Source organism: Bemisia tabaci, chromosome 1, assembly GCF_918797505.1.
Source record: "Bemisia tabaci chromosome 1, PGI_BMITA_v3".
Taxonomy (NCBI): Eukaryota; Metazoa; Arthropoda; class Insecta; order Hemiptera; family Aleyrodidae; genus Bemisia; species Bemisia tabaci.
The window spans coordinates 6845360-6857526 of NC_092793.1; positions in this window are offsets into that span (position 1 = coordinate 6845360).

A 12167-nucleotide genomic window follows, 5' to 3' on the forward strand; every position below is an offset into this window, starting at 1 on the left:
TTCTCGCTTACCCTTTTTACTCAACTCTCGCGCCACGTCCATCCATGTCTCTCCCTTTTGTTTTAACTTCGAATCTTTCATCCTGTCAATCGAATCGCTTTCTGTTAGACAGACGTAAGTCCATAAACTCATGAGCCCTCGCTTTCGTTGATCACGCAGGACGCCAGGGCTCATGAGTTTTTCGACTTACGGCCGTCCAACAGAGACCGATTCAGTTATTGGTGCATCTCTGGCTCGACTATTTTCAATATACATTTCCTTAGATACTTGCGCTTCTCTTAACATCATGTTCACAAAAAAACTCCCAAACCGCGGATTTCATTTGCGGTGTCGCACAAACCACTGTCATTCTTTGAAGTTTTCATGGGAATTTCCTTGCTTAGAGAGGAGAAATCATAGCGGTTTTTAAGGATTGTCGTTGAGTATGTTCAATTTACAAAATGAAACATAACAGAAGGCAGCAACACCGCAACACCGAAAACCGATATACGCACATGCTTTGGGAGTTTCATCGTGGATATTTGTACGGAAAAAAGTGTTAGGGGCTATCCCCTAAAATGGTGGTACTAGTGCCTACAAGCCTTCAACCCCCCAAACTCTGTCTTCTTCCGACAGAGCGTTAGCCCACTAATAAAGAATAGGATACACCAAAAATAGATTAATTGTCTGGCACTTTAAGGAAAGATGATTTAAGAGCTTCTCTCCGGAATTCATGAAGGATGGCCCATCTTTCAGGTCCAAAAAACGCGGGTTTTTTATGTTGCCGCGTCATACTGCAAAACTTGCGGGATGCACCGATCACAAAAGGAGCAGAAACACGCGAGGGGACATCTGCCGAGCCGCGGAATAAAGTCGTATGAACATTCGAAAGTTGCCGAATTTCCTCCGATAAAATGTTTATTTTTGAGGAGAGTTATACGAATACCCTCTCTTGAAATTCTCAAATACTTTAGATCTGGTCGCGAATAAAATCCGCTGAAAAATCGTCGGGGGAAAATTCGCAGGTTCCCCTGGAAATTCACATTCTACCGAGAGAAATTCGGCAACGTCTGAAGGCTCATACGGCGTTCCTCCTGAGCATATCCACGCGAGTCGAAAACTATAACGCCGATCGTGTAACAATGGGACTTTGATGGATCGTCGGTTTGCAATCTGGAGGTACTGAAAAATCAAAGGGACTGCACCCGAAAGGGGGAGGGGCGGAGCGGGACGAGTACGGGGAGGGGCAGGAACACCGGGGTCGGGGGGGGGGGGGGGCACCGTGGCGCAAAACCGCGAGAGAGCGCATCAAAGCGCGGAACGGAAAATGCTTTATGCGTAGACGATGCTCGGAGTTGAATGGGATGATGATTGGCTGGGAAAAGCATTCACTTGACAATATCCCGCGCGGGGCGGCGGAGGGAGAGTTGAATGTAGCCATATTGTCGGCGGAGGGAGAGGGGACCCGGAGTCCCCACCTCGACGCGGACCCCTCCGTCATGCGCCAGGGATTCGGTTGTCTTCCATTACTGTTAAACAAGTGGTCCCTCGGGAGCGAAAAAGTTACCTTATCACTTTGTATTTACACTCACTAACTGATATTATACCACTCTATTTGCGCCAACGGCTGGCGTCGCACAGTGGATCGAGTAAATGGAGATGTTGCTTGTGTGAGGGATTTGCGATTTGACTGTTGATTCTTATGTAAAAGTGTGCGAGAAACACGATGGTGCCACTGGTTTTCTCTGAAATCGTCTCCCAAGCTCAAAAAAAGCTCTCAAGTTGAGGCCAAAATGGAGGGATATCCACGCTACCTGAGAGTCCACCTCTAATCAAACAAACTCTCCATGCAAAGATAGGGAGCAAATACATTAGCAGGGATGCCGTATTTTCAGTTTTAGAGCCCTCAAATAAATTGGCAGCCCTGTCGATGTATTTGCTCCCTATCTTTGCACGGAGAGTTTGTTTTGATGCAGAGGTGGACTCTCAGGATAGCGTGGGATATCCCCTCCATTTTGGCCTCAACTTGAGAGCTTTTTTTTGAGCTTGGGAGTTGATTTCAGAGAAAACCAGTGACACCATCGTGTTTCTCGCGAACTTTTACATAAGAATCAACAGTCAAATCGCAAATTCCTCACACATGCAACATCTCCATTAGAGAGGTCTTCTTACATCTGAGCCTTTCCATAGGTTGGACTGCATTTTGCAATTTGGGACTTAAATTCTGGCTCATCTGAAGGAACACCTATGTGCATAGGGAAACTAATGGCACGTACGTTGTTTTTAAACTGGGCCAGAATTTATAGTTCCAAATTGCAAATGGCAGTCCAGTTGATCAGCTGTGCATGTTACATAATCTTGTTTTGATGTTAAAGAATGAATTTCATCCAAAAGGCACGAACCTTAGGAGCATCTTACACGCTTTTACTGCTCTTTGGCAACCCTAGGATTCATCAAGTGCGGTGATTGTTCTTTCAATGAAGTCATCCTGTTCGAATCGATACTTTGAAACAAGAGCAAACCGCCACCGCGTTTGACTAAACGCCTTCAATTTTCACGGGTAGGCAATTTCTTGACCTGGCAGCGCATTGATTTGTATCTATTTCGCCGTGTCGTTAACACAGTTGAACGGGATCAAATTCCGTTTTATGATGTGGTGCCAATCTCCAAGTTTGAGGACAAAGTGGACGTACTGCTGTTTTATGTTTATGAAATTTTTGACTGAAACTGCAAATTTTGATGTTTAATTCGTCACATTTTAAGTTACATGGGGTACTTCTAGGATATAGAACCTTTTTTAAAATCTTTAAGTTGAGATTTATCAAAGTTATGAGCTTTTAAAGTTTCCAAATTTTGTCCAACCTCTCCCATTGACTCGATCCACGGTGCGTCGTGTCACCGCCGGCCGCGACAACCCTTCGCATTACTGTCGTTCTAAGTGAAAACGCCGTATGAGCCATTAAGCGTTGCCAAATTTCTCTCGACAAATCGCGAATTTTCAGGGAAATTAGTGACTATTTCTCCGCCGACTTTTCAGAAGATTCCGTTCGTAATTTGATCTAAAAAGTCTGAAAATTTCAATGAAAAATATTCAGAACCTTTTTTCAAAAATAAAGGTTTTCAAAGAGGAAACTAGGCAACATTTGAATGCTTGTACGACGTTTTTACTCAGCCCGGCAGATTAAAGGGGCGTGCGTTGCGATGGATCGGTTGACTGCCGTTGAAAACTTTGGAAAAGGATCGATTATCAGGGTATACCTCCATAATAATCGATTATTTACCATAGCTTCAGATGAGATATTATCGTGGCCCATGACTCACGCTTCGTCACTGCTCCGCGACCTCATTAGCATTTTCCCTCCCTTTTCAGAATATCATCTTCGCGTTCGGATGTGGCCACTGAGATTACAATCATGAGCGTCAAATTAAGAGATTGAGCAATCAGATATCAATGGGTAAGTTTGAAAATCATGCAATTTGATCGCGGTTATTCAACCTCCCCCTCCCTTTTCTATTTTTTCAGAGGGAAATCGAACCAATGGAGATGTTGCATGTGTGAGGAATTTGCGATTTGACTGTTGATTCTTATGTAAAAGTTTGCGAGAAACACGATGTGGCCACTTGTTTTCTCTGGCATTAACTCCCAAGCCCAAAAAAAGCTCTCAACTTGAGGCTAAAATGGAGGGAATATCCCACGCTACCCTGAGAGTCCACCTCTACATCAAAACAAACTCTCCATGCAAAGATAGGGAGCAAATACATTGACAGGGCTGCCACTTTATTTGAGGGCTCTAAAACTGAGAACACGGCATCACTGCTAATGTATTTGCTCCCTATCTTTGCATGGAGAGTTTGTTTTGATGTAGAGGTGAACTCTCAGGGTAGCGTGGGATATCCCCTCCATTTTGGCCTCAACTTGAGAGCTTTTTTGAGCTTGGGAGTAAATTTCAGAGAAAACCAGTGGCACCATCGTGTTCCCCGCGAACTTTTTACATAAGAATCAACAGTCAAATCGCAAATTCCTCACACATGTAACATCTCCATTCTCGTCAAATTGGCATTGGCTAGGCGTCGCACAGTGGATTGAGTCAATAAGAGAAGTCAGACACGAAATTTTTGACTAAAACTGCAAATTTTGATGTTTATTTCGTCACACATTCAATTTTAAGGGGCGATAATGAATGAAACTTTCACAAGGAAACCAATGAAACCACTTTTAGAGCCTTAAAATTTTGTATAAACGGAGATATAAGCGATTAAAGTTTCCAAATTTTGTCCGACCTCTCCGATTTACTCGATCCACTGTGCGGCACTTGGGCGTAGTATTTGGGAGGCTTGAAAGGGTACAGTGCCTAGAGGAGGTGAAAGGACCCCCCCCCCCCCCCCCACACTCACACACAAATGGAAAGGCGGGTTCAGGTGACCGTCCTCCGGAAAATTTAGCATGTCTTTGGAGCATGCTGATGCTGTTCCAACACTGTCTCATATGTATTTCTGAGGCAATTCCTCAACTTTTTGGCGTACATCCCAACGAAATGTTTCCTCTCTTATTTCATCCCAAAAATCAAACCATTTTTTTGCAGAAATTGAGTTACGCTCCCTTCAGTGGCGTGGCATGCTTTGCGATATATCGATTGATCTGCTATTTAAACTCATGGAAAAGGATCGATAGACAAGGTGTTTGCAACAAACACCTAGATAATCGATTCTTTACCATTGCTTCAAATGGTGAAATATCGATAATCCATTATTCACGCCTCGTCACTGGTTCCCTTCTTATTGCATTCCTTAGATCAATCCATTTTCCCAAATACTCCCATATGAAAAGTACCCCCAATTTCAAACCATTTTTGTTTGAGATGTCTCCTCACCACGCTGACTCAGTAATGCACATTGAGTGTTTTTTCTCCACGCATCAAGTTTCATATTTTGAGGGTGGACCTCCTCACCTCCGCAACGTCCCTGGGCAAAATTCAGAATTGTTTCGAAAAATTTCAGTTAAGTTTAAATAAGAGATAGGACTAAATTGGTTAGTACTACTTTTTAAAAAATTCATGACTTCAATATGCTTCCCACCAGAAACCTCGTTCTACTGGGGTCTGAGAAGAATTGAATGTATTATGAGCCGATTAGTATATTGCGCCTTTGGATTTCAAGACGCATCTTGGAAGCGATCAAATATTGGTGTTCGAATTTTCATGCTAAGTTTGGTTTATTTGTTTATTTTTGCCCTCCTCTCATGTTATTCTCTTTCATATTTTATCGTGCGAAAAAGTATCAAGCAAATTGTGAACCCCCTCATCCGTCTTGAAAAACTGAGGGCGATCAAGCCCTACATTGTTCTGCTTCCCATAATTACAATAATTATCTTGATAGTGGGCAAGAATACCATTTTCCATATCCATAAAGCTCAAGCACCATGACATTCTAATACGATAGGTTTTTTGGCATTCATACCTAGGGACATCACCATTACCTGCGAGGATGTAACTTCATAAAAGCCAACTTAATACGCCACTAAAATTCAAAGTGCCTACTGTATGACCCGGGGCGGGTCTACGTTGCACAGAATGTTGCATATTTAGCAAGCGTTTTACTCACCATTACACTTTCCACGTTGTTAACGTGGCTCGATGCACAACTTCCGGCCAGTGGCGCGGCGTGCTTTGCGATAAATCGATACATCTGTCATTTAAACCCATGGAAAAGGATCGATAAACAGGGTGTTCCCAACGAACACTTTAATAATCGATTCTTCACCATAGCTTCAAATGCATAGATATCGATAATCGATGCGCTTCCGGTGAAACGAGCCGACTCCAACCCGACTTGGACTGACCGAGAAAGGAAAAGTATTCAACTACATATCGACTAAAGAGTCAACACGCAACGTAAAATGTATTCATTTATTTATTTAATATGCTATCCTTGCGTTCCACATATAATGGTCGTTGCGTGTAATACCATCGTTTTCAGTCGTGGAAAGAGTCAGTGTAGGGGTATCTGAGCCCGGTCGTATCCAGTATTTTTCTGTAATCCTCGAACAACAAAGGAGCATCGTATTCAGACTTTTTTTTACAGGAGGTTATGCAAAAATGACGATTTTTAGCTACTCAAGTAGCAGTGATCGGAATGAGTTGCGATTTGAGCGGGAAATGTATCGTGATTTTATCCACGTCAATTTATTGCAATATTAGCAGTTGAAAAATTGCGATTTCATTACATCAATTTGCAATAAGACTATGAATTTATCAACGGCTATCTATAGAAATATTATCGAACAAAAAGTTGAGATGAATTGAGATAAAATTTCTATTTTATCGTACGCGATTTTATAGAGATACAATTGCGACAAGATCGAGGATAATTGCTCAGACGTTGATGATCCAAACGATTTTATTGCCAAAAAATCGTAAAGAAATCGCAACTAACTTTCAAATTATCGCGATTTTCCCGTTCGAAAATGCTACTTGGGTCGTGAATCCTACTGGAATGAAGCCCGGAAATCGCAAAATATTTTAAAGTGCCCAAAATGATTTTCCAAGTGGCGATATAACATCTAAATTTATTCTTTATTCATTACTTTAGGTCCAGCTAAGTTTTGAAGGTGATGAATATAGTAGAATTTGTTGCCAAAGTTGATCGAAAATCCCTTCATGCCAGGAAATAGCTGAACAAAACTAATTTCTCATCACAGGTGTTGCAAAGTGACCATGAGCGCTAAGTCGCCTGCTTTATTTTCCATGGATTGTGTTTAAAGAACATTTAATGGATGATGTATACCAGAATTCCAAAACTTTGCTCTTACGGTCAATTGGACGCATGACGCATTTATTCTGAGAGGAACTATGTGTAACGTGTTTTCGTGCAACATAGTGTCTTTAGCATAGGTACGTTCAAACAGCTCAAGCTTTGAAAAGTGAACTTTTTTTTAGGAAAAAACAGGGCAAAACAAGACTCTGATGTTCTGTGCTCTATAATTCATCTACAACTCCAAGATTATTCGACAAACAGGTTGAATTTTTTCAAGCGAAAAATCGCTTTTTTATGACATTTCAATTTTCCGAAAAACTGTAGGATCTGGAATAAAACTGAGGTTCTTTTCGGCTTCAAAAGAAAAAAGTGCGTGCATGGTGCAGGTGGCGTCTAATATCTGAGAAGCAATTTGTACCCTCCTTTTCAGGGGCAAAACAATCGGGCGAGCCTTGTAATGTGGTACAAAGGTGTGATTACGTCATTTGACCAAAGCAACCCCGTTGCTATAGAGAGCTAGAAAACTTTTTAAGCACACGTCATGGGTACAGATTCACGCTTCTGAGTATTTTTGCTGCTGTATATGAAAATGTTCTCCATTATGCGCCAGTTCTCTGAGAAATGGAATTTTCCAGAAAAAGCCACGGCTCAAAGGAAAAAAAATTACTTTCTTTGAAAAAAAAACCTCGTTAGTCGATGAAGATAGAGATTATTTTCGAAATTAGTGCGGGGAATTGAGTGTGATTTAACCGCACTGATATTCCCCAATACAGACTCCTTGCTGCGAGAAAAAGCATACATTTAGTGATGCACACTTAATTTTGGGTATCAAAAACAAATAAATCATACTAGTTTTTTTATGAGTTATATTTTTAAAAGTCACGAGTTTTTCAGAAGTTGTTTAAACAGTCGTCGCTACTACGGGTGTACTGGAAAATTGTTTTCACCAATTATTCACCGACAACTTCAGTTACCTGAACGGAAAATTTCTATGTACACAAAACGAAATTCGATCCTTGCGTTGGGATTTTCTCCATTCGTGTGTCATTTTCTGCTTAGCGGTCCATATAGTCATTCATCCGACACGAGGGTAAGCTTCATTTTGAGATGAGCTTTGCGGACTGCTTATTGAAATTGATAGACAAAGCGATAGACGAAGAAGAACATGGAGCGATCTTATTGGTTAAAACGGATGGTCACTACATAAAATCAAGGACCAAAATGGTGGACTGACTACAGGGTCTCTCGTGGATTTCTGTTAGCTAGTCTATTACTTACCTCCTTTATCCACTGCAACCACCAGCTTCCACGAATAGGATCGCTTTATTTACCTTTTATCCTCTTTGTCCACAGCTTTGCCTATCAATGTCAATATTCAGCCGCTGTCTTCCGTATGCCTCCATGCCTTCTGAGGCTAGTCGAAATAAAAAGACGCAAACGTCAGAGGAACAGCGATATGTGAATCAGTTGTTTTCAAAAGGGAATAGTTCTATTCCTCGATGAGCCTTCGTTAACATGTTCTGTTAGGCAACCCAAGGCTCATGCTATTTAAATGGACCTGTTCCCTTATGAAAACAACTGATTCATGTGCATATCGACGGTGAAACTACCAAACCACGTATCTCGTTTGCGGTGTTTGAAAATCTACGCTCGCATTTTATTTTTTCGAAGTAGACCAAATCAATATCATTCCTTGAAATTTTCACGGAATTTTCTCCGCACAAAGAGGAAAATCACAGAAATTTTCAAGACTGAATGTTAAGTAGTTTTTCATTTAAAAAATAAAGTATGACAGGAAGTCTGCGACGTCGCAAACCGAGATACGTGGTTTGGTAGTTTCACCGTCGATATAGATTTAACCTATACAGCACGTGCAACTGCAAGCATGATCAGGAGTGTTTATGAGGAGGCAATCGACTTAATCGACAATCTATCCATCTTGATTGCCGAGCCGTTCCAATAAATAGGAAATGGAGCCATTTTACGGAGCTTTTATTGTTTTCCAGCTCATTTCCGGAGCGTGGCCGAACCCGGAAATTAGGCTGGTTATCGGCGATGAGGGTGTATGGTGGCTACAGCGGCGCGCGGCGCGGCGCTATTACCTGGCGTTTTCATAGCCGACGAAATCGATTCATCCACCCACCGTTGTCGTCACGGCCTCTACAAGTCTTTAATTAAACGCTGTAATTAAAATTTGAAGACGTTTCCTTCCCGGCAGATCGGAAGTCCTCTCCTCACCGCGGTTAATAATTGCGATCCGCTTCGATACTTCACCCTCGAATCATCTTTTCGAGGACTGTTCGTTACATCGATACCCACCAATATCGCGGTGTAAGCGATCTAGATCAGTGGCGTGGTGTGCTTTGCGATCTATCGATATTCCCCCATTTAGAGCTGTGGTGAATAATCGATTGTTAAGATGTTCGCTGCGAACACCCTTCGTATCGATACTTTTCCATAGGTTTAAATGGTCGATCATCGATATACCGCAAAGGACGCCAGGCCACTGATCTAGATGTATCCTTAACACCCAAACACTCGCACGCACTTTCTGCCGCGCTACGGAAGAACGCCGTATGAGCATTCAAGAGTTGCCAAATTTCCCTCGATAAAATGTTTATTTTTGAAGAAAGCTGTGGATATTTGTCCTTGAAATTTTCAGAAACTTTAGGTAAAATCAGTAACAATATTGTCTGAAAAATTGGAAGAAAAATATTCATAAGTTCACCAGGAAATTCGTGTTTTGACCAATCGAAATTTGGCAACGCCTGAAGGTTCATACGGCGTTTTTCCTTAGCACGGCAGTATTCCAAGCATTAGCTCCTTGATTAATCGGTTGGTTATTGTTAGTTTTTGTAATGAACCACTAAACAAGGTACGAAGTCGAGCATTCTGATATATGTTTCTTAGTCGAAATTTAACGTAAAAAACGATTCGTGTGACGAAAATTGTTGAAATTGACTCCTAACCAAGATATTAAATGTTTCTTGACACGTGAATTTAAACCTCCCGCTCATAGAAACGCAATGGTCTACATACGTTAGATCGCAAAATAAACGTTATCCGTGGCAGTCTCTGCGATACGGAAATATGACAGTCTCAATCTTGACGCTTTGGCTCAGCTATAGCGAAGTGTTTACACTATGAACAATAAAGGATGGGAAATAAACAATGTTTGATTGAGGAGCCTGCCAAAACCGTTGTAGTGCGCGATTTGACTCACGTAGAGTATTGTGTCGCTTGGGACCGGGCAATTCAAATTTCCCGTAGAAAATGTAGAACTAAAAAGTCAATATCTTAGTTAGGAGTTGATTTCAGTAATTCTTAATGCATGAATCGTGTTCTACGTATGATATTCTGAATAACAAACATGTTTCAGAATGCTTAAATTCCTACCTTATCTAGTGGGTATAGCTGATTATTTGTTTTATCGAATGAATTCATCTAATGTGTAACAAAAAGCACTAGGATGATGTAATTCCCAAACCACGCGTCTCGATTTGCGACGTTGCAGACTTCCTGTCATATTTTATTTTTTAAATGGAGAACTGCTCCGCGTCAATTCTCAAAAATGTCCGTGCTTTCCCTCTCCGTGCAGAGCAAACTCTGGTATTTTTCAAGTATTGATGTTGGTTTGTTCTCTGAAAAAATAAAACAGGAGCGGAGACTTTTAAAGCGTCCGAGTTTTCGTACGGTGTTTCAACTCCGGCATATCAGTACGAATAGTTCGTCCGAAAAGGAGGGTGTAGATGCGATAGACATGAATCGATCGAAAAGTGAAAACGTGAATCGATCGACACCGATTCGATCGACAAATTACTAATAAAACCTGTGTCGATTCGATCAACATGAATCGATCAAAAAACGAAAACGTGAACCGATCGACGTGATTCCATCAACACCTATTCGGTCGACTTGCATGCTTGTCGATCGATTCTCGGGTTTGCCGATCGATTCTCGGGTTTGTCGATCGATTCACGGGTTTGTCGATCGGCTGACGGGATTGTCGATCATTTCAGGGGTTTGTCGATCATTTCACGTGTTAGTCGATCGAATCGGTTTCGATCGATTCATGTTGATCGGTTCACGTTTTGGTTTTTCGTCGGATTTTTCGTCTCGAATCCATACCCTCCGTCGGAAAATAAACTTTGCGCCAGTTTACTCTGCAACTTCAATACTGTTCCATGCTTACTCTTTGTCTCGCAAGTAAGCATGCTACCTCTCTCTCGCTCTTTCTCCCCAGGCTTGCTGAGTAGAAGCGTTGAAAATCCGAAATGATCGTCATTGAGGCGGAAAATTGCCGGGGACATGATTATGGCGGAAACGGAGGGTACGATATTTAAAACGCATAGACCCACATTATAGGTTGCTGGTCTCCGTTCGCGGGGTTCTCGGAAACCCTAATCATTGCAAAGCACTCAAACACCGTTTGAACGTGTTGGTTTATGGCTCAGCTGAATGGAAGTGAAAAGGAAAATTTCAACAACATTCACCTGACGCATTCGCCTCTGCCTACCACCAACGACGCTGTCGTTTTATTACAAGAAGTTTATCTCATTCCTAATTCGCTGACCGTCAAATTATGATTGTCGGTGGTTTTTTATTTAAGTCCCGATTGTTTACCTTAAAACTTACGAGATTGTTCTCGGAAGGTACTTTATTAGCGGATAAAGCGTTCATTTCCAGGTCCCGGGCAGCGAGTATGATTACGGACCGAGTGGAATTTGTCTTCTTTTTCTTCTTCTCCTACTGGACACTCCCACTTAGCCCGTCGGGTAGGTACCGCAAACTGACCGCAATTTTTACGTTCCGCTTTATTTTAATATTATTACTCTTTAAATAATCAAAGATCGCAATTTATTTGGGGTTCCGCTCGGACGGCAACAGCACTGTAAGAAATGTCGTTTCAACAAAATGCGTCCTAATTTCAGTGTTCCAGTTGTTCACTCATATAGGCGGATCCAGCGGGCTGATCATTGAATTTCATAGACAAAACAATTGATAGACAAACGAATATTTTGAAATCAGCTCTTTAAGTACTCTCAGATGATGGAATAAAAAATATGCGTGCAAATTCTCCACTGCAGAAATAAAATCATTAATTATTTGCTCTTATATTTGAATATTCGCTTCCGTGTAGACTATGGGTGTAGCTCATAGTGGGAAGCAACGGTGATCCATCTCTCCCCCATTGCATCTGGCCGATAGAAAATAACCCTCAACTTTGCAAGTTTTCTTCCCTCGGTGCCTTATTAGATGAGGAAAACGAAAACTTTGAAAAGTTTTATTTACACAGATCGTACGTGGAGTTGTGAAGCTTGCATATAACTTACAAGCTCGACCGAATTTCAAATCGGAGCAGCCTTAAAGGGCATCCATCAATTTTTCAAAATTTTCATAGGGAGGCACTTACGACTCTTTAAATACCAAACAAA